Source organism: Pipistrellus hanaki (genome assembly GCF_964339955.1).
Source record: "Pipistrellus hanaki genome assembly, chromosome: 5".
NCBI lineage: Eukaryota > Metazoa > Chordata > Mammalia > Chiroptera > Vespertilionidae > Pipistrellus > Pipistrellus hanaki.
This window is the reverse complement of record NC_140507.1, coordinates 63,022,017-63,049,282: the sequence shown is the minus strand read 5'-3', so window position 1 is coordinate 63,049,282 and position 27,266 is coordinate 63,022,017. Positions and strand designations below refer to the sequence as shown.

Below are 27,266 nucleotides of genomic sequence, written 5' to 3'. Positions count from 1 at the left end.
TAAAACCTCTTTTTAAAGCTGCCATTTGCATGGGTAATAAAGAGAAATCGCCCAACTAGTGACTATACAGTATCCACTAAGTCAAAGTAGGAGAGAGGGAGAAAAAAAACTACCAGAGAAGTGCAGCTGTATTTGTTAAATCCACTGCAATGAGGACTGGGATACCTGGGGCCCAAGGACTTGGAATCCCAGAGGCAACACTGAAATGATTCATTGTCTGGGCAATGCTTCCTCTCAGCGAGGTGTACCGCGTGAGGAGTGCTGAGTCCTTAAACCGAACAGAAAGATTGCAAAGGAGAGTTGGAAAGGACATTGGAGGTGGGGGCTGCTCTGCATCAGCTTATAATTTAATTTTATGAACTCATTTGATGAGTATTAATTTCCTCCTTTTCGAGTCTTTGCTAGAGAAACTACTTAATTTATGCTGGCTTTTGATAATTGCACTAGGCTTTCTATACTCACCGATAAATGCATATTGTACCATTTTACCTTTATATGGAAAATACATCATGTCTTCTTTTTCCTGAAATTAAACATAGATATAGTGAAATTTTAGTTACAAGCCGGTTTGTGTTTTAAAGCCCATGAAATAGGATACCAAGCTATATGTTGTCTTTTAAAGGAAAACAATAAGCTACTAGAAATTAAAACAGCCATCTTAGCAGCTTTATTTTCCTTATATTCATACACTGTGATTCCTTGAATGTGTTTGAAGGTTAGATTACTGAACACAGATTAAAAACCCATAGGATGTTTTCAGTCTTATGCTTCAGGATACAGACTTGTCACCATTGCTGCCTTTAGCCATTTAATTAAACTACACTGTGTATATGTTCAAGCCCCCTATCCACTGAATAATAGTGATGTCTGTAGGGCAGCTGACAGGTCTCAAATGTGTTACCTTCTCTCCAGAGAGTTAGAAAGGGCCAGCCCTAATGTAACTTCAATTCCAATTTCCTGATCTGCAAAATGAAGTTGATTACAATATAAAATCTACCCCCATATGTCTACAGTGAAGTTTAAAAGGGATAATCCATCAAAAGCATTTTTTTTTACCATATCCAGAATATACAGTGCTCAGTAAATGTCAGTGCAGTTATCAATATTACATAAGAACACTTCCAATAACCCTTTGGCCCTCCCAGGACATACAATTGGTTGCTTTTTCCCCTTCTTTACCTATAATAATATAAATTTTATGCTAAATCAGTAGAAGCACAATATTTTTTTAACCCTCTCTGGCTTCATTATACTCACAATACTTGTTAAATCCAACTTTCGGCCTACTCCATGCATGTCTGCACCTGAGGTGGACCTGAATGTGGATGAGAACACGAACACACACACACACACACACACACACACACACACACACACCACAAACATTCTGATTTATCTAACTTTAATACCCACTAATTTCAAGTGGCCCTTAATAGAGGCCAAGGATCCTAGTACATTTTCAAAAGGACCTCACTTTCCCTTCAACCAGTCAACAATTTTATACCCTTCTCTATGTAAATCTCAATCTATCCATGCTATCTATTCACTCTCCTTCAGATCTCTGTTCAAATACAACTTGAATCAATAATGATTCTCTGATGCTACTTGAAATTGTGGAAAAACCTCTTGCATCGCTCAGTGTTTGCCCCAGTACTTAGCTCTAACTTGCCATGTAATACACACACTTATTGTTGCCTTCCCTAATAGAATGTGAGCTCCATAATTACTAAAAATTTGCAAACAAAAACCATTTTGTTTACAGATACATCTCAGTAGCTTAGGACACTTCAAGGATCGCAGTAGTACCTTCAATACATATTCAAATGAATGAACCAACATAAAAATGGCATTTTCTCAAGGTGAAGGGATTAAGAAGTACAGATTGGTAGTGACAAAATAGTCATGGGGATGTAAAGTACAGCATAGAAAATGTAGTCAATAATATTATAATAACTATGCTCGGTGCCACTTTGTGAAGTATATGATTGTCTAACCACTGTGCTGTACATTTGCAATTAATACAAAACAATATTGAATGTAAACTGTAATGAAAAAATTAAAAAATAATAAATGAGCAAATAAAACACAAGAAAAAGCACACATTTTCTTTAGAGTGGACAAGGAGCTGGAAAATCAAGCAGAAAGGCTGTGTTTCTTCAGTAAGCAGGAGAGGTAGGGCTGAAGGTTAACACTGGGCACAATGAGTGATAACAGATTTCTTGCACTCAGGAGAAGGATTTGGGAGATAATTACTAGATAGAGACCTAGTTTAGGGAGATTTTGGAATGAATCATCTTAGGTGGGTATACCTTAGAAATGCTCTGCAACTTTGTTAGGCAAACTGTTATCGCTTTCCTAGAGAGACAAATGGCAATGAACTAATCCAAGAGGTTGGGTTGTCAGAGCTGTGTACAGGCAGAGAGAGAAAGCAAATGCAGGAAGCCTACTTCTGAATTCCCCAAACTTGCTCTCAGAGCACACAACAGAAGCAATGCAGAAAAGACCATGAGCATTTTCATGAAGGCTGAATTGTATGAAATGGAAAGACTATTGGAACAAAAGTACTGGCAGGCCCAGGATTCAACTCTGAGGACACTTACCTGTGTGACAAACACTAATGACTTGGGGCTTAAGGGTTGTTGTTGGTTTTTATTTGTTTGTTTGTATGTTTTGCTTATAAAACAAAAGGGTTTATGACTTCAGACACAGATGTTCTCAGTTTCTTTCAATACTTTCTACATTTTTATTTTGGAAATAGAGTTTTCAGTCTCAGGAGGCGTATCCTTTTGCCCTAAGATTCTTACCAAGATAAATTATATGACCAACAGAGAAACTAACATGGCTCTGGACTCTATGGTTTCCTATCAACTCCTAAATTCTATCCATAAAGTCTGAATTATGCCCATTTTACAAAAGTTTATACTTATTTCACTAGTGCCTTAGGAGTTATTTAAGCCATCTCACCTATAAATTAATTTTTAATGTACACTTCTATGATGGGGAAAAAGAACAAGAATAACTTCTCCCAATGGGAAGAATACCATATAAGTAGATAAACTGGGAACAAAAATGTAAACTGTATCACTCAGTTAAAAGAACTAAAAGACAGAATCCAGTCTGCCTAGTTGATACATAAATGTACCAAATGAAATCACCTGACTCCTGGCGCCAGTGAGCTGGACTTGAGTGCCCTGAAGCAGGACAATGCACAGCCACTCCACGGGCTCCTCTGCTGCCCAGGGTCCTGGACACTAGGCCCAAATGCAAGAATCTCCACCCTGACGATCTCAACACAGGAAACATGTCAGCCACCACAATGATCTGAAGGTCACTTCTCCCAAGCTTGGCCCCTGCTCTCATTTCTCATCTCAAAAACCAGCTTGTCTTCTGATTGGTAGGACCTAAGTCACGTGTATAAGCTAATTAATAAAATCACATAGACTAAACAAATGTATGGATCACATATTTAAAGTTTACCTTCCCAAATTGACCTTTTTAACTGCATTGATGTTTTTAGGATAAAAGAGCATTATCTCTTTCAGTCATTATCATCTTCAGAAATGAGAAGATTTAATCTATTTAAAATTAGCTTTAAATGCACATGTAAAACACGACTGCATTCTTCTTTAAAAACAAAACAGAAATGTGACATTGCTGTCACCTCAGCTCATCACCCTCAATTTTGGCCTCTTCCTTATCTCCATGGAAACAACCATTACCCGTCTGTAGGTCTCCTTGTAGATAGTTCTCATTCCCAATTCTCTTAAGATCTGAGCAACTGCACGAGTAATTACTCCTATGGCTCAATTAGAAAAGTCTTGATTTCCAATAATAAAGATTTTATACCAACAGACTCTTAAAAATATATAGCATTTTATAAAGAACTTAACTAGTAAATAGTACGCTTAGCAAATCATCACAGTTTAAAAAGACACACTGCCCATAATCTCATTTTGGCAAAAGTAAAAGTATTAAAAGAAAAACGTCTTTTGAAACTCAAGAAAATAATTCCATTTGCAGAATGCTTTAATTTCTTACATGTTTTAAAAAATCAAACCTGTACTTTTAGGTAAGCCACTTACATAATTAAATTTGCAGATAAAACCCACTGATACTATAACGCAGTAACAATTTACCTTACAGACTATTTTAAAGGCACCACTATAAATTGATCTGTGGTAAATCATGTATACAGAAAGCACTGTCATCATTATAGAATGTTGGTAAAAATATCATGTTTTACTCTCATTGTGTATCATTCCATAGATCACCATACTGACCATGGATCGTAGGAATTGCAAATTATTAATTGAAGTGCTAAATTGAAAATCATTTGATAATGTATATCTACGTGTGTTCTGTGTATAACTAATAAAATGTGGTGAATCTATAGTCAGACTGCTGGGCTGAGACTCTAGCTCTACCACATAATAGCTATATGAGCTGTGGCAGATGACTTCACTCTCTACTTCAGTCTCCTTATAAATTATCACCAGAGTAAGATGACCCAAGTAATGGAGCTGTTGTAAAAATTAAATGGGTCAGTACACTGAAGTATCCATAAGTCTTTGGTATATGCCATTTGTAATTATTGTTGTTACTAGAGGACCGGTGCACGACATCCATGCACTGGCATGGGGAGATGTATGTCCCTCAACTCAGCTTGCGGCCTTCACAGTTCAGGAGCCCTCAGGGATAAATTTTTGACTGATAGCTTAGGCCCGCTCCCTACAGGGAGCAGGACTAAGTCTCAGTCGACATCCTTAGTGAGCCAGGAAGCAGGAGATGCTCCTGCCACCACTGCTGTGCTTGCCAGCTGTCAGCCCAACTTGTGGCTGAGCAGTTCTCCTCCTGTCAGAGCACACTGACCACCAGGGGGTAGCTACTGCATTGAGTGTCTGCCCCCTGGTGGTCATTGCGTATCATAGCTACCAGTTCCACCATTAGGTTGATTTGCATATTATGCTTTTAATATATAGGATTACTATTACCATGTTGTTATTGTTAGTAGGGGCCCAGTGCACAAATGTGTGCACCTTGAAAGGAACTATGGGCTGCAAGGCTGCAATGGGCACAGAGGCAGGTCTCGGCCCATTCTCTGCTCCCTTGCTGGGCCCCTCCTGCCACGGCCCCTGATCCCGTTTGAAGGCATCCCTACTCCCACCACTGTCACTCCCACACTCTGATGATGCCATCCCTGCTCACACCTGCTGACTGCACTGAGAGGTTGGGGCCAGCGCCAGCAGCAGGTGCAACCGGGGCCAGCACTGTCAGCAGGTACAAGTGATGGCTGCTGCCCTGATCACCCCTCAGGAGCAGGGAGAGGTGGAGAAGTCCTGAGGGGCAGTTGGGGCCAGCAGACACCACTCACACCCACTGATGGCCCTGAACAATTGGGGCCCATGCTGGGCGCCGGTAGCAAGTGCAAGTAGGGCCAGAACCAGCAGCAAGTGTGAGTGCTGGTCAGGACCATTCACATAGGAGCAAAGAATTTTCAGTAACCACCAGAGGCTCTCCCTGATGACAGTGACAGGTGCCCCACCTTGGTCTGGTGCCCTGCGCTCACCTGCTCCACCATCCCACCACTGCTGAGGCCCGCCATGTTCCGCACATACCCCCTGGTAGTCAGCATACATTGTATCGACTGTTTGTTCAATTGTTCAGTTGTTTGGCTGTTCAGTCTATTTGCATATTAGGGTTTTATATAGATAGATTATAAATAGGTTTCTATGAAGGAAAGCATTACATTACAAACTCATGTATCTAATGAGTGAAAATCTGACTTGAATATTTATAATTTGCAACAGTGGCCTGATGTCCCAAGTTTTAGTTATAACTCTTGCATTTTTGCTAATATGTACTTGTACACTTTAAACCAAATAGAGCTACAATTCAAACAGCCCATGTTATTTTCTAAAAATCTACATTATAATCCTCTTGATTTAAACTCCTATCCAAAAGTCCAGGGGGAAAATACTTCTTTAAGCATATTGAGCACAATCCATTAAAGTGGATATATTAAGAGAAAGGAAAGTCAATGACATGTATTCGGTAATTGATATACTATCATAATAAAAATATTCACAAAATATCGAAACTATCAACATTTCTCAAAAATGATTCTACAGAATTAGCCCTAGCTCTGTAGGATGGGTCTTTCTCTGCAAGAATCTTTGATTGATGTGCACCCACAGGGACAGGCATGACATCGTTATTGTCTACCTTCTAATTCCCAATGTTCGAATCAATGCTTTCAAATTATAGAAGTTTAATATTATTTTTAATAAATAAATGATCTCTCAGTGCTGCCATTGCACTGCTACCCACACGTAAACTGGTCCTTTGCCTTTTACCAGGGTTTGCTGGGCCTGAAAAGAACCAAATTAGCAACCCACCATGCCTTCTTCCAACTGGCAATTACTAATTAACACTGAAAGGAAACTTTCAGGACAGCCAATTTGTGCTGATTCTCTGTACTGAGTATAAAGGTTTCGACTTTCTAGATTGCTACTCATAACTTCCAATACTTTGTTATGGTGAGTAGAGAGCCCCGCACCTGAAGCAAAGAGAAGGTCAGAGAGGAGCCATCCATGTGGGCTGTGAGATGGAGGAACTGAGGATCTTTGTAAAGAGTGAGAGACAATGAAGAAGAGCAACTGGAAGCCTGGAGGCACAGAAAAGAGAGAGACTGGGTGTTTTCTGAGGGACAGAGAGGATTCTGGGTTATTGGCTTCAGTCCACAGGAAGCAGGGGGTATTTCTGTCCTGGAGTGGCCAAGTATTTTGAAGAGGATCAAGAGTACCAAGTTGAGACAGGCTCCATACTGGACAGTTTTGATAAGACACTGGATTTCATTCTGGCAAGTAAGGAACTATAAATTCTAAGCAGCATCCCACAGCTATTTCTGCTACTTTTAAAACCACACTGACTTATCCTTAAAAGAGATCAGGAAAAGTTGCTAAAAATGTCAGGACCGTATCACTTTATATATTCATTTGGTTCCACCCATTTAGTTCCACTTTATATTTTATTTAGAGTTAGAGTGCCTTTCTTTATTGTCCCATTTCCTATCTCTTTTTATTCCCCTTTCTGAGCCCTTTCCAAGTATTCCACACTCCCAGTAAACCATCAAGCTAAAGTGGAATGCCTAGTAAAATAAACACATTCTGTCTCTTGTAAATGTTTTCTATGGAGTCTATTTGCAGAAGGCTTGCTAGTGGGGGAGGGAGTGGGGTGACCCATACTGAGTATAAGGTTTCCAACTTTCTAGATTGATACTCATAAATTCCAATACTCTCTTATTCATATTGACATTTGATCATTTTCTGTATCACTTCAGGAAAGCTAATTTTTACTGAAATTTATACTTCTTTGATTTCATTTTTCTTTAAATAAATGCATTCTCTTATACTTACATCATTATATGTATATATATAGTTCTCTGGTTTACCAATTAGTCACCAACTCAATAGTAGTATTATTATATGTAATGGACATCATACATTCTTTCATCTAAGTATTTAATTGATACAACAAATAAGACAATACCACCACCCTGCTATTGCAGCGTAGTTACTCCCATATATTTAAATTATTTAGAATAGTCTATTTTATTTTGTTTTCCTGTAGCTCACTTTTAGAGTGAACCTAAAAGCACTTTGATCTAACCCATATTTCTAGAAAGTTTTTATGAACATCCTGTGAGTCAAAGCCTTGCTAAGGTGAAATCATATTACTTTTTGTCCCTGTCCCTCATCTTCCAGCGCAATCACTCCCATATGAAAAAAAAAAAAAATCCAGTTTTTGTCAACAGAAATTGTCAGCTTGGATGAATTATTATGATTTGTAATATATTGCCAAATTTAAAAGTCTGCTATCACTTGGGTCCCTCTTCCTTTCTCTGCAAGCACTCTTTATTTTTATTTTCTTTTTTAAATTTATCTTTATTATTGAAAGTAATACAGATGTCCCCCCTTTTTCCCAATTGATCCCCTCCTCCCAGGCCTTCACCACACTATTATTTTCTGTTCATGAGATGTGCATATATGCATATATATTCTTCCATTATTCTCCTCCCAGCCTTTCCCCCCACTCTCCTTCCCTCTGAGATTCCTTAGTCTATTCCATGCTTCCATGTCTCTGGATCTATTTTGTTCATCAGTTAGTTTTGTTTATTAGATTCCACACATGAGTGAGATCATGTGACACTTGTTTTTCTCTGACTGGCTTATTTCATTTAGCATAATACTCTTTGCAGGCACTCTTTTTATTCGTTCATTCTCAGTCTTTAGGAACCAATCTCATTGTTAGAAATTCTCAGAAGTTATGGACAGTGCTCTTCAGTGACTATCACCAGTTCCAGAAGTGTGCCAAGAGGCAGTTTGTGTCCCGTGGAACATGTCTAATTTGTTAAAGCAACTTTCATGCAGTCCCACCCATGTAACAATGGCCACCAGTGTCAGGTACCACCTATAGCAGCTGGCAGAATATAGGTGACCTTCCAAGGAAAGCCAAGAGTTTTTGAAGTAGTTTCTTAAAAAAAAAAAAAAAAAAAAAAAAAAAGCTTTCCAAGTTAGTTGGCAAGAATTTCCCTTTTCCATAGTTCTTTTTAAGTATCAGGCTTAGCTTATCTTTGTGATGAAAGACTTTTGTATAATCCATTATTCCCTATGTAAACGGAATCCCACTTGGTTTTCTGTGTCTGTGCAGCTGTTCAGAGGATTCCAGGAAACCCCATAGAGCAGAGATGTCACATTCCTCTCATAAATAACAGTGAAAGAGAAATCAAGGTATTTTAATGGTACATACCACCCGCTTTCCCAGATGTTACCTTTGAAATGTCTTCATTATCCCAGTTAGTTGATATTTCTGCTCCCAAATTATGATGAATTGAAATTATTGCACATACACAAGAAGTTTACCTCTTAAAAGAGATTTAAAAGGAGGAAAAAAGTCAACACTCCCTGTTGCCAAAGCAATCTATTGAACCTACATACAACCAAATAGCATGAACGCCTATTAGAAATGTCTCAAGAACAGATCCTTTAAAAAGTACTTGTAAAGAACAGCGACAAAGAGAATATATTGTTGAAGAATGATATCAAAGATGGCTCTTTAAGCTCAATTTGTTATAGTGACAAATAGCCTGTAACAAAGCGAAGACATACAATTTGTCTTGTAACTATTCCCTTGCCCATTTGCTTGGCTATACATAGGTTGGGTCAGGAATAAAAAATACATGTCGATTTAATTTATGTCCTTACATATTTTAAGATGAAATGTAGTAAAAAGGGTAGACTACTGACAATATTTTTAATGGCAGACAATTTCTTTTTAATGTATATCTTTCTCTATAAGTTTATGTATAAATGTTCTACTTAACCTGAATGTTATGCCTAATAGTTAGATTAGCAATATTGATAACACACCATTTACATGGGCAATGGATTGGCCAGTAAAAGCACATATACAAGAGATCTTCGTTACAGTGCTTCAAAATAAAAACAAATAAATTGAAGGTGTATTTCAAATTAATACTTTAATCATGCTAAGGAGGTAGTGTGGAGGGGGAGGAAGAGAGGAGTATCCCTGGCAACTTCTAAACTTAGTATTTAGGGTATGCATCCTGAGGACACAGAAAGGAAATAACTCTAAAGAAATGCTGAACTGTAGTTAGGAGGCTAATTTTTCACAGAACCATGAGCTAGCTATTCAAATATTATTTTGTATTCTAGTTGTGAAAAGTTAAATATAGTGTGGATAACACATAGGAATTTGAGCCCTAAAAATAGTGACATAAGATTGACAGTAGAATCTATGAACATTAGAGTTTGGGTAAAAGCTTTTCTATACATTTATTAGTGATCTTAGGTAAATAAATTACTGTAGTACTATAGTACCCACATTATCATTTTAGAGAATTCTATTGATAAATAAAACCCAAATAGTTTATGTGTCAGACAATCCAATCTGTGGTCAGATGTATAATAAAATAGAAGACATTTAGAAATTCAAATAAAACTACCCTTTCCCAATCTATTAGTTTTCTACTATAGTTTTCTTTCTTATCCTCAAAGACTTTTGAGGGTAAAGAAACATCTAAGAATGAAAAGTGGAAGTATGTATGCCCTTTTGCATACAAAAAGAAGACATATCTAAAGTTATTTATATGAAATTACTGCCATTGTTTTTTTTAAAAAAACAAAGCAAAGAGGATTAATAATGGACTAGAGACTTCCAGAATACTCATTGTTCCTCAGTAGACCATCTTCAACATTTTGCCTAAAGGTTTATCCCCATATCTCCAGTCCTCTTTTTTTTGGTGTGTGTGGATATTTTCACCTTAACTCTGAGTTAATGAATAGAACAATCATGTTAAAGGCATGAACTAAAGGATTCTAGAAACACTAAAAAAAGAAGTCTTTAGAAAATTGTATTGATAATCAAACAAAATAAACATAAAATCCAAGCACATTAAATAACAGTTATTATTATAGTAAAGGCCATTCCAATTAATATAACCTAATTTTAAAATCTAAATATTACTATTTAATTGTAATTATTTAAAATATTGGTAACAGTTTATATATTATACTTGTTAGGAGGGGTTTTTGTGTGTGTTTGTTCTTTGTTTTTGGGTGTTGTTGTTTTTTGCTTCCTCTCTGTTGCTCCTTCATGAATTTCTTTGTCAACACTTTTGTAGTTTTGATGCTCAAAAGATAAAACATTTCTATTGAGGAAAGAAATACCTCCTGAAGAGTACCTATAGATTGAAGGTTTGGTTATATATGCTTGCCTGGAGAAAACTATTTACAAAAATATTTCAGTTTTAGAAGTCTCTGGCATATTTCTTTGAGATCATTCAAAACTGATAAAGTGATTCAAAGCCTTTCTTTCATATTTAACATATGAAAAAGCAAGTACAAAATAAAACTATTGCTTTGCTAGAATACTTGACACATTATTTCTGTGGTTAAGAGCTCTATTGAAAAGTATTATATTAAAGTAACACATTCTGTGATAAATATTCAAAGTCAAATATTCATTGAAGAGGTATGAAATGTTGTGTGGTTTTTTGTTTTGTTTTGATTTGTTTATTGAAACAGTAAAAGCAATAAATTAAGGGCTCTGGAATAGTGTTTGTCATATATATATTTACATTTTTATTGTTGACACTATTAACAGATGTCCCCTACTTCCTTCACTCTGTGCCCACATCCACCCAGCCCCTGCTCCACCTCCCCTGGCTTTCACCACACTGTTGTCTGGGTCCACGGACTAAGTACCCTGTTTCCCCGAAAATAAGACAGTGTCTTATATTAATGTTTGCTCCCAAAGATACGCTAGGTCTTATTTTCAGGTGATGTCTTATTCTTCCATGAAGAAGAATATGGTACACATTTATTGTTAAATGAAAATAAAGGAAATTTATTACCTGTACATGGTACGGTAGTACAGTAGTTGTTAACACAAACCAGACAAACTGTGAATCCTACAGTATCAAGAATTTACTCATTTATTCAATGACAATCATGTCATCATCTTCTGGAACATCATCATAACAATCCAATTCCTGAATTTCCTGGTGAATTTCTTGTGATTCCATTTCTTTCAGAATCAATGGACCAAATCTCTCATGTTTAGCTTAGGGGGGCCTTATTTTCAGGGGCGATGCCTTATATTTCACTCAGAAGGAAACCTGTAAGTAGGTCTTATTTTCGGAGGATGTCTTATTTTCGGGGAAACACGCTATGTATGTTCTTAGCTAATCTCTTCACCTCCTTTTATCCAGACCTCCCTATCCTCCTCCCTTCTAACAGTGCCAGTCTATTCCTTGTGTACATGCCTCTGGTTCTGTTTCCTTCATTAGTTTATTTGGCTCATTAGATTCCACAAATAAGAGAGATCATATGGCATTTGTCTTTCACCCACTGGCTTATTTCACTTAGCATGATAATCTCCAAGTTGATCCATGCTGTCACAAGGGTAAGAATTCCCTTTTTTTTTTTTTTTTTTTTTTTTTTTTTTTACAACCATGTAGTATTCCATTGTGTAAATGTACCACCACTTTTTTATTCACTCATCTACTGATGAGCACTTGGGCTGTTTCCAGATCTTGGCTGATAAATAACACTTCAATAACATATCAGTGCATTTATCCTTTCTGACTGGTGTTTCGGGATTCTTAGAATATATCCCCCAAAGTGGGATTGCTGGGTCAAAAGGTGGTTCCACTTTTAATTTTTTGTAGTAACACTAATGTTTTCCACAGTAGCTCCACCAACCTGCATTCCTACGAACAGGGCACTATGGGTTCCCTTTTCTCCACATTTTTGTCCATTGATTTATTGATGGTAGCTATTCTGGTAAGTATGGTGAAACCTCACTGTAGGTTTAATTTTCATCTCTCTGATGATTAGTGACTTTGAGCATTTTTTCATGTGTCATTGGCCTTCTGTATAGCCACTTTGGAGAAGTGTCTATTCAGATTCTCTCCACATTTTATAATTGGATTGTTTGTCTTCCTGGTGTTGAGTTGTACAATTTAAGTTGTTATTTAATTTTTTTGGAAATTAACCCCTTATCAGATGTATCATTGGTGATTATGTTTTCCCATACAGTGAGTTCCTTTTCATTTTATTGATGGTTCCTTTTGCTGTGTAGAAGCTTTTTAGTTTAATGTCGTCCCATTTGTTTATATTTCCTTTGCTTCTCTTGCCCTAGAATATATTCTTAGAAAATAAATTGGCAGAAATATTGCTATGAGAAATGTCTGAGATTTTACTGCCTGTTTTCTTCTAGGATTTTTATAGTTTTGCAACTTATATTTAACTCTTTCATCCATTTTAAGTTAATTTTTGTGTCTGATGTAAGTTGCTAGTCTAGTTTCATTTTTTGCCCATCTACCTGTCTAATTTTCCTGACACCATTTATTGAAGAGATTGTTTTTATTCCATTGTATACTCTTGCCTCCTTCATAAAATATTAATCATAAAGGAAAGGGTTGATTTCTGGGTTCTCTATTTTGTTCCCTTAATCTAGGGGTGTCGAACTCAATCAGAGAAGGGGCCAAAATCTAAAATCCAGCCTAAATCGCGGGCCGAATGGTTTACTGAACAGTCATAAACTGACAATGTCATAAACTGACAGCGGAGTGCAGTGATGACAGCGCGGTGCGGGCCACATTGCAAGGCCTGGCGGGCTGGATTTGGCCTGCGGGCCTTGTGTTTGACACATGTGCCTTAATCCCTTGATCTATTTGCCTGTTCTTGTTCCAGTACCAGCCTGTTTTGATTACAATGGCTTTGTAGTATAGTTTAATACCAGTACCTCTAACTTTTTTTTTCCTTTCTCAAGATTGTTGAGGCTGCCGGGACCAGTTTGGCTCAGTGGATAAGAGCGTCGGCCTGTGGACTGAAAGGTCCAGGGTTCGATTCTGGGCAAGGGCATGTACCTTGGTTGAGGGCACATCCCCAGTAGGGGGTATGCAAGAGGCAGCTGATCGATGATTCTCTTTCATCGATGTTTCTAACTATCTATCCCTCTCTCTTCCTCTCTGTAAAAAATCAATAAAATATATTAAGTTAAAAAAAAAGATTGCTGAGGCTATTCTGGGTCTTCTTTTGTTCCATATTAATGTTTGGAATATTTGCTCTATGCCACAGATTTAAAATTTTTGATTTTTGAAATATGATGATTAGGAGGTGATTATAAATGGTATTTTTGCTCAAATAGAAGCTATAAAGTACAGTTTTTCAGGTGGATCATTTCAATTTCATAACTTTGTCTTATGATTTATAGAACAGGATTCAGATTTTCATGCTAACTGGTCCCTTGGCATTCTTTTGAGTCCATGTTTCTAAAGCAAAACAGCTGCATGCACAGAGATTTTGGAAAAAAAATTATAAATTGTGCCGATTCTAAAAATTCCACTTAACTTTTAAGAAAAAGCATTTTGGAGGTATGGAAGAGATTTTGGAGATCTGCAATTAATATTTCAAATTTAAAAATACTTCAACATTGTACCTAAAAAATAATAGCATATTTCACAAGATAATTTTTCTAAGTTACTGTTCTAAATTGTAAAGCTTATGTTAAAAATTTTCTTTCTGCCCTGGATGGCTTGGCTCAGTGATTAGAGTGTGAGCCTTTGGACTGCAGGGTCCCAGGTTTGATTCCAGTCAGGGGCACATGCCTGTGTTGTGACCCCAATCCTCAACGGGGCCATGAAGAAGGCAGATGATTGATGAGTCTCTCTCATCACTGATGTTTTTATCTCTCTCCCTCTCCTTCCTCTATGAAATCAATAAAAATGTGTTTTTTTTAAATTTTCCTTTTTTTGGCATTAAAGATCTTTAAAAATCGTTCCGCCATGATAATTCCATGTATAAACCAACAACCTTTCTAAATTGAGGTTGGACTGAGTCCATTCAGTGAGATAGCAAAAACATTCAGGCCATGCCTGCCTTCATTATCTAACCTGCTATACACACGTTTTTACATTTCTTTTTCCTGACCAATACAGGGTTGATTTCTGGGCTCTCTTTTTTCCCCTTCTTCTGTATGCCTGTTCTTGTGCCAGTACCAGCCTGTTTCAATGCATTTGCTTAACCATGGCCTCTAAAATCAGTTGTATAAAAAGTTAAACATCACAGCACAAACTCCTCTGATAGAGAAAGTAAGGAAATGGATAATTTGCTTCCTCTGAACTCCAGGGCATTTTTTTTCTAGAAAACAAGGAAAGGGCTTGTCTTGCTTCACAGCCTTATGCAAGTAGCTCTGCAGACTGCTCAGTGTTTTCTTCTGTGCACACTCACTGTGGACCCTGTGCTGTCAAATCAACACTGCCCTTAGGGAACCATACAAGGATTTAAAACCTAAGTTCCTGGTACTACTATATACTGATGGCGAACAGCATTGTTCCTGCAAATTTTTAAGATTTCAGTGTTATAATAACCACTTAAAATCAATCCTATAGCAAAGACGAACAACTGCCCCTCAGGCATGAAGAAATGTCCAAAGCTACCAGCCAGCATTCGAGAAATCCATCCGTATTTAGTTCACATTCTGTCTCTTTTCCTCCCGTGATAGCATTTTGCTTAAAGGCAATTTTACACTTTTATTTTAAATTAAGTTCTACTGAAAAAGATTTACCATTCATGTTTTAAATTAATTGGCTTTCCTTTTCCTTTTATCTCTTTTTTAAATACACAAGAAATAATTAAAGTTAATGATGTGACGGGCAGTCTGAGGACTCCGCGATGGAACAGCTCCCCAAGGCTGGCAGATGAGTGGTTACTCACTCGTGATGCCTTCCTTAAGCAAGAGGCTTCACATTCACTTAAAACATAAGTCACGATTCCCACAAACAGAACAGAATTTACTTCCCCAGATCAAACCTAAGTTTACTTCACATTCTAAGTTAAAGAAACAGACTCCCACTCCCCTGACACCAAGTTTTGGAAGGATTTAGGAGGAAGATTAAAGTCAGTCCTTAGGATAGCAGACTGGATGATCATGTTTCTCTGTTCCCTGCTACTTGCTCTCTTCTTTGGACCATTAGTTTTTTTATTAGTCACTCTGCCATCCACCAGGGAGGGAGGCATGGAGAAGTACACACAGCCATTCTGGAAAAATGTACAAATGCAAAAATCAAACAAACAAAAAATACGGCCATACGATAAATGTATGTGGTGAGTTGAATTGTGGCTCCTTAAAAGACAAGTTCACATCCTAACCCCAGGGATCTGTGCATAAGAACTTATTCAGAAAGAGGATTTTATAGGTCTCCAGATGAGATCATGCTGCATGATCCGAGGAGGCCCTAAGTCTAATGACAAGTGTCCTTATAAAAGCAGGTAAAGGCAGACATAAAAGGAGAAAGGCATGTGAATGGAAGCAGAGATTGCATTATGCAGCCATAAGCCAGGGATGCCTGGAGCTCCCAGAAATGAGAAGAGGCTGGAATAATTTCTCTCTGGGCTGAGCCCTGCCAACACCTTGATTTGGGCTCTGGCCTCCAGAACACTGAGAGAGTAAATTCCTGTGTTTTAAGTCATCACGTTTGTGGTCATTTGTTATGGCAGCCCCAGCAAGCTGACACGGTGTATTTCACTTCTCGGTAATGAAGGCATGAAATTAAACCATAAAATAAGGATTTAGCTCCACATTCTATTTTTCTTCTGGACAGGAAGTAGGAGAGTTCTTTATGTTGTGTATGCATGTGCGTATGTGTGTGTATTTAGGATGATCCTTTCATAAAGCACAGAGAAGCAAATAAAATTTTTTTTTCCAAATATGACTCAACTTTACTGTGTAGTGTACAGAGAAGAAAAAGATTTGATAGAATTCCATCTCTTTAAGCATGATTGGAATGATTCCCAATAAAACTAAATTTCCATCGGCATAATGCAGTTATCTTTAGAATTATATGGGGCATAAATAAAAGTTATAAGGCTTCCTAATCCAATGAGTACGGATTAGATACTTTCTTATTTTTAAAAGAAATATCTTCAATTAGTTTTGTTCCTGTTAGAACTACCCTGGAAAGTGAAATAGCTCAGCCTAATCTAGTTAATCCTATATCAGTGTTTCTCAAAATTGATTAGCATAAAGAATCACTTGGGGGTAGTTGTTAACATGCAGATGCCTAAACCCTGTCCCAGATTCAGTAAATTGCTGTTCGGATTGCATCTGAATTTCTAACAGCTATCTCAGATGATTTTATTGCAGGTGGTCATTAGATAAGAGTGAAAAAAATAAATGTCCCAAAGATATAGCATAATGGTCAACCAATCATTGCTTTAGGTCAGCAATTTTCAACACGTGTGCTGCAAGATTAGCTGACTATTTAGTCAGGGGCACTGACCTCTTTTCTCTTAGATTGTCAAATGTAAAAATGACAACCAACACAACAATCATCAGCCAGTGTGAACAAATCCAAATGATACCTATTCTTTTGTCAGATGGGCAAAAATACATATTTTTGGTGTGCTGTAGAATTTTAGTAATTAATGTATGTGAAGGCTGAAAATTGGTACCTTGGGTTGTGCCTCATGGATAAAAGAATTCAATCTTATACACCTGTATATAGATCAGAAGACCAGTGTGCTATAAAATGTAGTACAAGTGGAGTTTTTATTCAAAATGAAATAAAAATAATTACAGTGAGAAGAAACTCTTGTCTTTTTTGTAAATCTCTGAAATTCTCCTACATTTTGATGCCCTTTGTGAGCATGGTCTTGCCCCCAAAAAGAACCGTTATTCTGCAGTGTGAAAACAAAGGCATCAAATTCTGAGTTTTTAAGGGTTTTGGAATTGAAAATATAGTATTTTTTCCTGCCATTCACCAACTGCCATGTGCATCAGGCTAGATAAAAATCCTCCAAAAGCACTGCATACCAGCCCTCTCCTGGCCCAAATTAATGCTGAGGGTGGGGGTGGGGGTGGGGGTGGAGGTGGGGGGGCGATGGGGGAAGGCAGGTGTTAGAAAAGGTCCACAGTTAACTTGAAAACTTGGAAGTAGAAGATAGTTGTTCAGTGTTTCACTGAAATGCTGGGAAGTTCTCACATCATCAATGTGTAACCTGACAAACAATGGGTCCATGCTGCCTGTCACTGCTCAAGCCAATTAAGCAGAAACAAGGTTGAATCATATACAGTATGAGCATTTATTCCAATATTGCTGCAGTATGGGAGAACAGCAAGTTAGCCAGATATGCAAAAGGACCAGGGGTCTTCAAAGGGTTTAGTGATATGCAAGAGCTGGGGTTGCATGGGGAAATAGCCAAAGGGAGTGCCAAAATTAACAGGTAAGCAGGCTGGATATCTGCAAAGGCCTGAGGTATGCAGAAAAGGGATCTTCAAGGGCTAGCTATTCTGGTTTCTGTCACAAGTCTTTGTTAATCTTTCCATGATAATAGGCAGCTCCAAATGGGGAGGAAGGACTGCATCTCCAGCCAGGGTACAAGTGCCTTCTTTAATCAGAATAAAACAATCATGGTTAACAGAGCATGATTAATAGTTCTTACAATACTAGCTGGTTCCCCAACATTCTATTTCTGCCGCCTTTTAAATGCATGGAGGAGACTGTAGGAAATAGATGGTCATTGATCTCCTAGAGAGTTTATGAGGGCCTCACCAAGTGTTCTAGCAACCCAGGGAGGCATGAGAATGAGAGGGCAGCCCAACCCTTGCAGTGCCTCAAGCAAGGTAAGAGAAGGGCAGATAAAGAGAAGGGATAGAGACTATGGGACATGTCTCATGGCCCTGTCATAATGGGAAGTGGCATGGACCATGCTTTCAAAGTACAGAGGGAAAGACAGAAGCCTCAGCTGGGATGAAATATCTAGTAGAGATAAGACAAGACAAATGGGGACCCTCTTCTCGAGATTTCTCTAAGGTTTCTGGCTCAGACTATATGGGATTTTGTGATAGAATCTAGAACTAAAAAGTTAGAGCTTGTTTGCACATTAAGGCTTTCTGACTTGACAAATTTGAACCTACTACAAAATTTAAATGTTGATGTTTCTAAACATCTATTTTTATCTTTTTCATGTCAACCTTTGGTATGGAATGTAGAATAAGAGCTTAGAATAATCACATGTGAGAAAGAGTAGTTAATTCTCCACACTAATTCATGCCTAATCAAAATCTATAAATCCATGTTTTGATGGAAGAAAAAGCAGCAGGAATTTATTGTCCCTCCTCCCTAAACCAGTCCAAATTATGTCACTAAAAAAGCATAAATTTATAACACAGGACTAACAAATGTATTCAAGGCAAGGCACGAAAGATGAGAAGAACACCTCATTATTAATACACCCTTGAACACAGGACCAGGTCAAATAAGAAAAAATAATATATCATTTTCCTAAAGTCACAGTATAGAGCTAATCAACAACATGAATAAAGCCTAAGGCTACATAAGTCCTTTCACCCCCAATGCCAGTGTGCCAACATCCCTACTTCAGGGCAGAAAACTGTGGTTAAAGAAAATTGCCAAACATCATCGTATATGACAAAACCAATCTGGGCTGGCTATGAACTGAATGGTGTCCTCCCAAAATACATACGGTGATGACCTGCCCAGTGGTAGCCCAGTGAGCCACATGTGGCTCTCGAGCCATAGTTTACAGCTCTTTTGACTAATGAGTTTGCCAACCACTGGGATAGGGGCTTAATCACAAGGAACAACAGCCTATAATTATTGGAATTGAGAGTCTAGGTAAGTGGTTGGCAAACTCATTAGTCAACAGAGCCACAGTTTGCCGACCTCTGCCCTAGCCCAATGTGACTATGTTCAGAAACAGGACATGTAAGGAGATTAAAAAAAAAAAAGGTAAATTAGCTAATAAGGCCATAAGTTGATAGGGTTAGTGTGTATTGGAAGAGACACCACAGATCTCATGCTCTCTCTCTCTCTCCATGTATATATCCTGCAGAAAGGACATAGGAGGACACAGCAAGCAGGTGGCTATCTCCAAGCCACGGAGAGGCCTCAAAAGAAATCAACCCTGCTGGTACCTTTACCTTGGGCTTCCAGCTTCCAGAACTATAAAAATAAATTGCTGCCGTTTAAGCCACCCAGCCTATTGTATTTGTTACCGCAGCCCAAACAGACTTATGCAGGAACCAAATGCAAAATTTTTAATTTCTTACTTTGCAATAATTATTTTTGTGTATTTCTGTACAAGTTTATTGTCAGTAAAATATAGGGGAATTTCCACCTTCATTGCATACACAGAATCTTAGAAAACAGAAATTTCATAATCTGTATAGCACAAACTGCCTACCTTCACCCTTTCAAACAGAAACACCATCTTCTTTTGAGGTTATCCACACCCCCCAAAATGAGGAAGGTTCTCACCTTTGAGTAAACCCTGTATGCTTTAATCTAGTTCTGGAGACTGCACTTTCCTTACTAATAATTGGTTTAGAGATGGGCACATCTCATTCAGGATTTAACCAGGAAATATCAAACACTGCAAACATTTGAAACAAAGGAAACTCAATGCAGACAATTTCTCACACACATGATGGAAGAGTTGAACAGAAGGCAATCAAGCCACAACTACCTCTAAGAAAAACAAAAGGAATGAGAAGTTTATCCAGAGCCTAGTGACCTGATTATCTAAAAATCTAGACTTGCCAAAACCAGTTTGGCTCAGTGGATAGAGCATCAGTCTGCGGACTGAAAGGTCCCAGGTTCGATTCCAGACAAGGGCATGTACCGTGGTTGCGTGCACATCCCCAGTAGGAGGTGTGCAGGAGGCAGCTGTTCGGTGTTTCTCTCTCACCAAAGTTTCTAACTCTCTATCCCTCTCCCTTCCTCTCTGTAAAAAAATCAATAAAATATATTAAAAATAAAATAAAATAAAAAATAAAAATCTAGACTAACTGTTCCCCAATATAGCAGGTGTCAGAGCAACAGAGGAGACACACAGCTGCTGGAGATATAGTCTAGGAAGAGGAAGGGAAGAAATACCATGTTCTCTTCTGCACATCCTTCAATTTCTCATTAGTGCCTCCAGTGGGCCAAACCCAGCCAGAAACCTGGGAGCCCAAGAAACAATGCACAGAAGTCAAACTCTCTGGTGATACAAAGCACCTAAGCCAACATTTGTGGCCAACTACTGACAAATGAAATAAAATCTACCAGGTAGCTTCTACCAAAGCTTTCCTTTGTCATAAAAGCATTCACACAAGAACTGCCCCCTTCTTCTGCTGATCAGGGTTGTCTGGAGGTGATGCCTAAAGTGGCCACAGTCAAGTTATGACCACGAGAGGAGCTAGTGAAGACATAATAACCTTAATAAGGTCATTCAGTCAAGGAATAGATGACTCCTTAACTTTAAAACTTTCTGTGTTGTGGATCATGTTGCTTACTATTTGCAGTTATTTTTTCTCTTTCTTAAAGCCAAAAGCATTCTAAAGATTCAGTCTGTTTTCTAGTGATTCCCCATAGAAATTCTTGCCCAGTGCCTCAAGTAGAATTTTCACAGTGTACTAATAATTAAAGCAACAAAAAGGAATAGTACCTGAAGCAAGGTGTCAACATCAAAGTAAATAGTACAAATCAGAACATACGTATAGCCCAATGCCCTGGGCGAATGTGTTAAATCTGCACAAGGCAAAGGGTGGTAGACTGAAAATATCAAAATGACTGGTTTAAATAGGAATTGCGAAGTCAGCAAAACTAGTGATTATGAACAATAGCTTGCCTTTTTTATTACATTATCCTTTAATATTCTTGACTAAAGTGCCAGATGCTTTGGCAGTGGGTGTACGCCATCAAGGGCAGTGATTTTGGACAATCACAATATCCCCATTTTTTGTGTATAGAAGCTACCCATTATGAAAAAAAACACCGAAACTTTAATTTTAAATTCAATCTACTCCATTCTTGAGATATATTCTGGCAAAGAGCAACTTGGAAGGGTATTTATTCTGCTGTATCAAAGATTTATATTTTGCCTTTTAAAAATATCATATTCACATTATGGGCATGAGCCTTAGAGTTTTACATATAAGGATATATATATATATATATATATATATATATATATATATATATATATATATATTATATCTAACAGAACTGCCATGGAGGGGAAAAATCAAATCTGGGGTCTAAATTTGCCTTTCATAGAAGAACTAGCTAAAACACAATCCATACAAGTGCACACTTGCACATACACACACACACACAAAGTAGCAAAATGCTGAAGCACCCTTGTGTTGTAAAATAAATATTCAAGAAGGACTGTCATCCATTAATGGTTTTATCTTTTCTTCATCTTTTCATTATGCATCTAATGAAGATGAATACCTGTGGTTTGAATAATATTGCCTTTACTATGCATTGCAATATAAAAAATATTCAATTTTGTTAAAAATCCTCTTGTTTATTTTCATCAATTCCTAAAAACATGAGCCTCAAGATCATCTCTCTCATCCATAGAGCATAAGCAGAGAGTGTCCACCCCAACACGATTGCAGGTTTTCCTTCCTCCATGCCCAGGGAACCCTTCCCCACTCCCCAGTTCAACAGCCATAGAGAGGACTGAGGTGTCCTAGTGACACACCAGCAAGACAAGCCAGCTTTCACATCTGAACTGATGGTGTCTCCTAGTTCTACTTGGTGGGTTTCTAGTAACCAACTCATTGTTTTAATCTCTACCATTTTGCAGTCTAGGGCCTGATAACCTTTCCTAGTAGATGTTCAGAAATCTACCAATTAATAAGCCTCCATAACCCTGACTCCTCAACCCACAAGAATCAATAAGTTTCCCAGTTTGCTTCTGAAAGTAGGTTTTAACCTATATCCACACTTCTGAACCATTCTATAGTGTTTCTAAAAAAAGCATTCACCCAGATGCCTTCAAAGCATATATCTTCCAAATACTTTTCAAAAATCATAATACTAATTATAATTCCTGTCATAACTGTCTAGCTTCTTTTTTCAAGGCCAGTAGTGATGTATATGTAAATATCTAAAGAATATTGAAATGATTGCTGTTCTTGAGTTTATTTCCCGGAAAATAATATGGTTTTTGCTGTGGATTTAGGGTTGGTGCAGCAACTAAAGTTGCTAATATATTATAAAAGGCCTGTGGTCCTAATGACCAAAGACTGGCATGGGTGGGTGAGGCTGCTTGGATGGCAAGGCGCATACAGGTGGGCAGGGTTGCATGCATGAGTGGGTGGGGCTGCGAGATTTCACATGCTGGGCTTCTAGTTTTTAATAATAAAAGAGTAATATGCTAATTAGACCAGCCATCCTTCTGGACATCCTTTCTGATGAAGCCAGGACTAGAGGGAAGCCCGGGTCCTGGGTGACTGCTGGCAGCCATAGGGAAGCCAGCCTAGGTCCCGGGTACCAGCTGGAGGGAAGCCAGCCTGGGTCCCGGGTGCCTGTGCCAGCAACTGGAGAAGGAAGGCCTACTCTTGCCTGAATTTTGTGCATCGGGCCTCTAGTATAAAATAACAGAATAGAACTGCAAGGAATATACAGGATGTCTCCAAAAACGTATATACACTTTAACAGCTGATAGCTCAGTTTTGAAAATGAAATATATTTTAATAAACACTACCTTTATAATTTTCAATGTGCATGTGCACATTTTTGTGACACCTTATCTTACAGTCAGACTGAGTTAGTTTTGTCGTGTAGTCACTGGCTGCAGCTCAGGGAGTGCCCAAGAGGGGCAGGCAATGACTCAGAAAGGGGACCTGGAGGAGGGCTTTATTAAAGGGAATGAGTGGTGCTGAATGACTCTAAGAGACAAGGAAAACAGGGGCCCAGCTCATGATATGACAACATGTTGGGAGCCAGCAGAGTTGAGGCAAGCAACTCAGTCTTAAGGAAATAGAATTAAGTTCCTTCTAGCAGAAGTTATGCGGTGCCCTGAGGGCTTGGCCAGAAGATAAAGATTAACCTGCAGCTTAGCATCTTCCTGCTTAGCATCTTCCTGCCACTTCCCCTTCCTGATCCTCCCCCCTAGATAGCCCAGCCTTGGAATGTTGCACCTTGGAATGTCACACCGCCCCTGGCAGTTAGCCAATCCTGTGTTGCCAGATACCAAAGACCCCCCTGCATAGGCAACCCTGCCCCCCTTTGTTTCTGCTGTATAAATACAGCCATTTCAGAGAATAAAGTTCGGGGCTTGATCAGAACCTTGTCTTGCCTCCATTCTTTCGCGTTCCTTGTTTGTTCATTCTCTTAGGTGGTTCCTGCGTGCCCCTGTTGTTGCCCCACAGGTCGGGACAACAACAGTTTAGAAATTGGGTAGCCCAACAATCTTTGTTCAGGAGGCAGAAGGAATAGAGTGGAACTGAGGACATCATTTGTAGGAAAGCAGTAATCATTCAAAGAGAAATTGTCACTCACATTTCAGCCACCGTGGAAAGCATTGTTCCTATAACTTTGGCCATACTCTTGGGATTTCTTGTTGTGTTTGTTTTTAGGTTATACTGAGAATATTATATTTTATCATCAGGGTTGGAAGAGTACCTAGTGCCTTATTTCCTTGGAAAATATAAAGTTAAGATGTACACAGAATATGTTCAACAAAAGCCTGTTCCTGCTTTGGAAAAAGAAGCTGCTTTTCTATGTCAAACTGACCCCACACAGCTCAGATCTCCAGACACGAGTGCTAAGTTCCCCTCTCCCAAACTGTGATTTCAAACAGCAAAGTCTGAAAGCACCTGTGATTTTAGAGACATATTTTCTCAGCACTAAACACTTGATGTTGATTAACAAAAGTATTTTTTTTTACAAGTCCATCACTATAAGTTTCTTTATTTTAGATGTATTTTTTAAATAAATAATTTGGTATTTAAATCAAAATTTATTAGGAATGAGCTATCAAGTTAAAAATTATGTCATTCTTAGAAGATTAGGATTTGCTTTATTAAATATTATAATCCTACCATACAAAGAGGATTCTATTTACTTCTCTCAAAATCCTTACCATTTAGTAAATTGTCTCTTATTTTTACTTTCTGGAAAGAATTCATTTTTTAAAATGAGGTTTATGCAAAGTTTCTATCTCTGTGGATGTTTCCTTATAATGTTTAACAACATGAGAACTATTGCATTAGCTCCAGACCTGCTAATTTTATAATTCATCTTCATGGTTAAAATGGAAAGAACCGGAATTGTTCCTTCTGGATGTCCCTGTATTCCTAATCTCATATTTCTTTACTAACCAGTACAGGAAAAGCAAAGTTTTCTGCATTTTGACAAGGTGACAAGTATTTTGAATTCAATGAAGACCATATGTAAATTATGGATCTTTCATTGAGCAAAGTTTCTCTGGTGCTAAGACAGATAAAACCCAGTCACCCTGTCTGTCTTTCAGAGTGTTTACCTGAGATTCCCAAAAAAAATCTAATTTCCAAATTTAGCAAAGTTAATATGTTATAATTGAGTATTAGAGTTTTATAAAGAAAATTACTTAGGAGACACAGAGCATATATATACATCTATTAATGTAAAGGTATAATCCCAGTCCCTGGACAGTGCATAGAATGTTCTATAGTAAATATTTACATTACTTGGCAAGATGAGAAGAGCAATTCAATCAATAAAGTTTTTAAGATATATCTTGTCTTAGAAATCACAGGACCATTAATTTTTGGAGTGTCATTGAACTTTCCTCATTGGATTAACTAATTTATGCTCATAACAATAGGATACTCCTTTTTACAAAGCAAAAAATAAGTATAGATCATTGCTTTCCAAAAAATATATTAAGCCTGTTATGCAATTACAAGGAATTAACTTATTTTACAGATGCTACTGGGGAAGAAAGAGTAATATATGTGTTTATAAGTGTTCACTGATCATTACTCATACAATATCAATTTTTAACAGAACAGTAAAAACACAGAAGAAAAGTAAGATATTTTCTTATCTTTTATGTGAGAGGAAATTTTGTAACAAGTGGTGCAAAGTGATGGGAAAAAATTACTTCAAAGTTAGATCTAATTGTGCCAGCTTTGACACACATTTAATTTTTGGCAGAGTGGGAAATAAATTGGTTGTATAAAGGAGCATTTTTGTTTGTTTGCTTGCTTGTTGACTAGCTGGTTTGCTCGGAGAATCCTGAAAATCTGTTATTCTAGTTCCAACCATGTTAAATAAAAAACATGCTTTTATGGTCTTGTCTTCCTGTAAAATAGCCCTATTGGCATCATTCCTATGGAAGAAATATGGGAGATGAAAAGGAAGAAGAAACTCCAGAGCAAGTTATTACTATTTGAGACTCACTGGAGGTCTTCTACAGGTACATATATGCTGTGTTCAATTCTGAACAGCTTCTTAACTCCAGTAAGGACTTTATGAATTGGCCTTTCCATTCCCCTTCTTTGCCTTCCAGAACTTTCCTGCAGCCCAAGACTCTTTCACTACAAGCTTACTATGGAATAATTTAAATCCTTATGTTATTTTCTCCTAAACATCTGATATGATCTATTTTTTTACACATTTTTATTGCTAGTAACTATAATGTAATGATATATATTATCAAAAATATCAGAGAACTATAGTACAAAAAATATCAGAGAACTATAAGTCATTAATAATCAGCTATTTCTGATCTTTCTTATCAGTTAAGCCTGATATTAATTTTCTTCACCAACTGAGAGACAGTTCTGATAACTTCACCAATCTGATGGGCTAGGAGGTTAATCAGTTCAAGGAGCATCCAGCTATTATATATCAGTAGAAATTCTTGTTCCAATACAAAAAAAATCAAGTCACATCATTTCTTCTCAATAACAACTGAGGAAAATTGACACACTGTAGTTTAATGATCTGCCATTATTGTCATTTTCTAAGGAGAATTCCAATTATGACAAAGATAAATTAATCTTGGGTCCTGGAGGCCATTCAGACACATGAAAAAAAAGAAGTAGGATTGTTATTAATCTCTCTGATAATTATAATCAAGATCATAAATTTTTTTGTTACAAAAGCCCTTATCAATAAGTTAGAGATTGTTTGATTTTACATACTTGACAAAAAGGGAGAGAAAATTAATTAGGTCCTAATTGACCTGTTTTGTTCATGATTTCTTGTAGAACAGAAATAACACTTTATTCAATAATGACCCAGTACTTCTGCTTTTGTTATAGGTCAGTCACACATCTGCAGCTAGCTGCTCTAAGTACTCGCACATGAATAAATATACAAATATAATCATTGAATTGCACCCAGGAAGTATCCTTCTGGCCTAGAATTTACAGCACTGATAAGTTACCATACAAGTGTGATGAAATACCAGTTTTATATGATAGAAGTGAAACCAAATTAAACCAGGCTTCCTGCTGTTCAGGCATTTTTGAGAGTTATTTATAAGGAAGTAAATGACTATCAGTTCTCTTGTATTATGTTTTCTTGTTAATAGAACAATTCAACTGTTAGTACAGATGTATTCTAAGGGTCAATGCTTCATTAGAATAAAATTTAGCACCTGTGTCATCTCACACATGTTTTACAAATTAAAATACCTGCCCCCATTTCACTTCATTAGCATTCATATCATCACTAAACTTTACTATCATGCATGTTCTCTGATATGTTTATTAGTAACGTTTTTCATTTGGAAAAAAAATAGTGATTGTAGCTCCTAAAATAATTTCTAGCAAGTTTCAACATATAGTTTCTTGGGTAGCCATATCATGTTTATATTCCACCTACTTTAGTAAAGTAATATTTCATGTCAAAATGCCCAGACAATTCACCAAGAAATAAAGGAAGG

At 37.5% G+C, this 27,266-nt stretch overlaps 1 long non-coding RNA gene across 1 annotated transcript in view; it reads right to left on the bottom strand.

Annotated features, from left to right (window-relative positions):
- Positions 1-424: 424 nt before the first annotated feature.
- Positions 425-27,266, bottom strand: part of LOC311622516 — a 251,614-nt gene continuing 224,772 nt past the window's right edge. Inside the window, exon 3 of the long non-coding RNA XR_014795002.1 lies at positions 425-523. This is a non-coding gene — a long non-coding RNA (uncharacterized lncRNA). The remainder of the gene's footprint in view (positions 524-27,266) is intronic.